The following is a 5,226-nucleotide window of genomic DNA, read 5'->3' on the forward strand; positions in this document are numbered from 1 at the left end:
TTTTATTCACTGTATTTGCTAAGTGGGGCTTACTCTAAAACAGTTGGTTATTCTATTCAATAGTGTAGTTCTTCTACATTCCATTTCTCTAAATAAAATCCTATTTTATTTTAAATGAAATATAAATCCATTATTTCATGTATTATTCTGCAGCAATTATTATCAAATAGTGTTCTTTTCAGCATCTCTAATGGTGTGCTCTTGGGTTTATGTTGAAGCTTATCTTTAAACTATTTTAAGTACTCAGAACAGATTTCACTTAGCTTCAGGAAAGAAAAGAAAATTGACAACCCCTGAAATGCCTTGATTTCTCAAAATACTACCAAGAGAGACAGGGCAACAGTGGCATTTTGATAACAGCCACCGCCATTTCAGAGGTCCCAACGCGCGGGCACTGGGAGAGGGGAGAAGCAGAGACCCCCGTGGTGTCAGGATGAGATGAACTCTGAAAAACTCGGTTCCTAGCTCTGTCCACTAAAGGTCCTAGAAAGGACAACACCCAGTAGCCAGGGGCACGTTGGTGCCCAGGTCTTGGTTTCTAGACGCTGTTCCCCACTAAGAGAACCCAGGGCTCCCTGGAGAAACGGCCGATTCTAGAGTTGGCACAGAGGAAGGACAAGATCAGCCCTGGGCAGCTCGCTGTGCCAGAAAGTGGCACGAGTTGATGGATAAATGGTAAAAGGACCCAGAAGCAGATTGGGGGGGGGGGGTCCTTCTTGTTAAACTGGGACCATTTAAACAACCAAGTGAATGACAGCAATGGGCTCTGACCTCTTGAATAGTCCATGGTTTCATGCTGACATGAAATATATAGAAAGAAGGCAACTAGCAAAGGTGAAAGCATTTCCACTTTGCAACCATCACAGTGAACAGGGACGCCGAGACCATTGTGCCCACTGGTGGTGCTTTCCCATGTTAATCATCACTTAATCATGAGAAACGGCACCTGAAAAGTGATCGAAGTATCACCAGTGTAACCTGTGACCACATGACAATGGGACAAAGTGACAGCAGGTGCCTCCCAGAGGGTGAGGGAGAAGGACAGTCACTGAGTGGTTGAATCTTGTCAAAATGCATTGGAATCAAATCAAAGAAAACCCAGACAAGGCCAAACTGAGGGTCTTTCACAAAGCAGCTCTCTGAAAACACCGGAGACTGAGGAGCCATTGCAGAGGAACAGATATTAAGAGACATAACGAGATGTACCATGTGAGCCTGGATGAGGCCAGACGACAGGTTGGGGGACATAGAACATTACTGGGAAACTGGTACAAGGACGCCTATGTTAAGTCAAATATTCAAGTATCATGGTCACTGTGATTGTCCAGATTTTGGTCTTATATCCCGTTATGTAAAAGAATGTCCTCATTCTCAGCAGACACACTCTCAAGAATTTAGGGGTCTCACAACTGACTCTCAAATGGTTTGGTTAAAACTAACAAGCAGACAGGGAGAAGGAGTGGCAAAGCCGACGTGGCAAACGCTGTGGGAGCAGGAAGGGATTCGGAACTCATTGTTCTAGTTATTTCTTCAACTTATCTGTGGCTCTGAACTTTTTCTAAATAAAGAGTCAGGCAGGGGAGGTAGGTGGGAATCTGCATACCACCTAACACACCCCTCCAGTCCTTTGTGAAAACTTCTACAAGGAAGGGCGCACTTCCTCCTCAGGGAGCAGGGGTGATGTGGGACAGGAATTTTTTCCACGGGGATTTTCATTTTTAAAGTCTTTGTGAACTGGCCTTGCGTGAACTAAAAGAACTATACTCCAAAGCACACACCCTAAGCTTCATCCACCCCAGAGCCTCTGATTACGGGCCAGTATGAGTCAACAAAGAAGCATGGGAGGCGGAGGCCAAGGAAACAGCCCAGCCCGCCTCCTGCACCAGCACAGCCAGGAACCGGGCAGGTTTTCAACCCAGGCAGAAACAGCCATGTTAGACAGGTTCAGAGCTGGGAAAGGTCATCCTGTTCTCAAACACCCGCATCCTCCCACATGGTAAGAAAAGACAATACATTAACCATTTGCCGCCGCTTCAAACAGGGAGTTTTCCTTCACTGCATCTCATCTCATCCCAGGTTACAGAAAACCATGTGCTCAAAGCCAGAGAAAACAAAAACAACAACACTGTTTCTTTCTTTTTTATTTATTTTTAAATATAATTGTATTGATTTCAGAGAGTAAGGAAGGGAGAGAGAGAGAGAGAGAGAGAGAGAGAGAGAGAGAGAAACATCAATGATGAGAGAGAATCATTGATCGAGTGCCTCCTGCATGCCCCTACTGGGGATCGAGTCCACAACCTGGGCATGTGCCCTGACTGGGTATTGAAACGGGATCTCCTGGTTCATAGGCCACACCAGCCACACCAGCACTGTTTCTTAGGTCTACTGCTGAATGTGAATGTCCTGTCTGACTTCTGAAATCTGATGACTGATAAAATCTTCAACTTAGATTCTATTTATTAACAATTAAAGAACTTCAGGTCTCACTCACCCTGGATTGTTCTTCTGTAGGATACACTAACCCATGACCCACTTTCCAGTTCTTCTCAGGTGAGTCAACTGAGTAAGTACAAAAGGACATACACGAGTAAAGAGATAGTGTTTTTTAAAAATAAGGAAACAAGTATATTATTTATGGTCCATATGTCATACAAGAGGCCAAAGGGCTGTAGCTGCTGAGCTCTTAGGCGGTGGAACAAGCCCCTTATTCGGGCTTTGTGCCCACACTGCACATGACAGAGCTGACACTGTTCATTTCACATGAGAAATGAGGGCGGAAAATTCTCTTAGACAAAAAAGCCCTGGTCACCTTCCTATCCCTGTAGAAAAGAGTAAAAATGTAGTACATAACACCATGGACCACGTGTACAGAACCTACTGAGAACACCTACACTACCTGCTGAGAACGCCGCAGTTCCTGGTGGGCAGTGAAGGAGGCTGCAGACCCCTGCAAACCCAGCTGCTACTATCAGGGGCGGTCAGGCTCTAGGAGCTCCTTTAGGTCCCTCTGTTTAAGACACCAGTCTACGGTCCTTTGAAGTGTCGTCTCTCCCCGAGATGTGCAGATGAAACTCTCGGATGGCATCTGACACATGCTCAATACAAGTGGGGGCCCAAAGCTCAGGGAGGTTTCTTCAATGTAATGAAATTGTCCTCAAGATCTTCAATGCCGGTGGGTTCCTCCCATCTCCCGCCAGCAAAGCACACCAGACAGCAGAAATTGTTGGTTTTGGATGGGCATGATGTGTGCTTAGAATTCACACGCCCGGAGGGTTAATTTTATGTATCACCTTAACTGGACTAAGGGATGCCTAGGGGGCTGGTAAAACCTTACGTCTGAGTGTTGTCTACTTGCTGGAGCTAGGACTTCTATCTTCTCCTGCCTTGGGACATCGGTGCTCCTGGTTGCTGGGCCTTCAGACTAGGCTGCAGCTTACACCGCCGGCTTCCTGGTTCTCAGGCCCTCTGATCTGGACTGAGCTACCCCACCCACTTTTCTGGCCTCCAGCTTGTAGATGGCAGATCTCGGGACTGCTCAGTGTCCAGTCATGTGAACCAATCCCTCACAATAACTCTCTTTCGCTTCAGCTATGTTGGTTCTGGAGAACACTCATATCCTTAGAAGGAAGACACAATGTTTTAAATAGTGTACTCACATTCCTACAGTACTACAAGCAGAAAAAAATATCACACTAGGTACACACTCTGTGGGAAGGGGGAGCCTCAGTGCTCTAACAGTGCCCCCTCAAATGCAGACCCCAAGGGCACCTGGACAGCAAACACCCTAACAACACGACACCATTGCTTCCATCTGACGGGTGTTGATGAGAGAAACAACAGTTCACCCACCACTGACCCAGGACTCTGGGCACCTCTAGGAGACAAAAGTGGGATACTGTGAGCTGAAGCAAATGAGAGCAGCTTCCAACTGGACTGACAGTAAGTGTTCACACTGTGGCTAGAAAAGGAGCTGCTTTTTTACCAAACAATATTAGGACAGTTTTAGTTTAATTCCCAAACACTTCAGGGCCTTTCCTGACACGCACCCTCAGCCATTGAGGAGATTCTTGCGCAATTAGATTCTTTTGCCAGATATGCATTCTGTTTCCTAAAAAGCAATCATTCCCAATTTCTGCTGAGAATTCAACTCAGACCAAAAGTTCCCTCTACAGTGCAACTGGACTGCTTTGCTAACCAATGTTGCAAACACACACACAATTATTCTGGAAGCAGACCAGAAGAAACTCCAACAGTCCTGCACTGGAATAAGTATGCAATAAGGTCACAAAGAGGAAAGGTGTTTACTGTGCTAAACAGACAATGTCAAAGCCTGGGCTTAAAACACATTGTATGCGGGAAACGTATTTATACGTTTTACGTATTTATACGTTCTACCAGTGTAGTAGAGCGCGGGACACGTATTAATACGTTTTTTATAGACTAGCGGCAGAACGCCGGTAACGTATAAATACGTAAACTAAAGTTATCGTAATTTTACTGAACGTTGCCATTTGCGCAAAAAAATGCCCGCGCCACCTGTTAGCGCGCGATAAAAACTACCCGCAAACAATGTTAACATGAGTTGAGAAATATACTGGCCTCAGGCTGGGCCTACCTCAATTCTACTTGTAAAGATCTTGAAACGGAGACCCACAGGCCCGCCCCTGGCTCCATGTCCCACAACTAGTGATCACATGGGTAACTCCACACACAGCACAGCAGCCAGCTTGAAACAGATGGACACTACAGTCTCGGCGCCCGCACTTGCCCATTTTCCACCGGGCCCCGGGGCTGTGGCCCCCTCCCCTGCACCTCCACCAATACAGACCTCCGGACCTGCATCTCTTTTGCCCCCAGGGCATGCAATTTGCTCCACTAACACTCCCTCACCTACACCCCTCCCCACCCTCAGCACCCTGAGAGCTTGTTTCTTGGTCAGTCTCCCCAGAAACTCAGCTTCTCAGGCACCGACAGGAACCCTGGGTCCCCACCGTTTCCCAGTACCCGCACACACAGGTGGTTAGTAACAGGTGGGGCACACCATGCAGAAGGTCCCGCGGTTCCCGAGTGCGGCAGGGGTCTACCCGACCCGCAGTGGCGCTGCGCACGCATCCCCACCTCACCCTAATGCCCTGGTAACTCCGAGGGCCCCTCCTCCAGCGGGCAGTGCCGCGGGCCTGGACCCCCTCGCCCTCCCGCGGGGCGGCGGCAGCGGCTGAACCAAGA

The sequence above is a fragment of the Myotis davidii genome, unplaced genomic scaffold (assembly GCF_000327345.1).
Source record: "Myotis davidii unplaced genomic scaffold, ASM32734v1 scaffold1476, whole genome shotgun sequence".
NCBI classification, from domain to species: Eukaryota; Metazoa; Chordata; class Mammalia; order Chiroptera; family Vespertilionidae; genus Myotis; species Myotis davidii.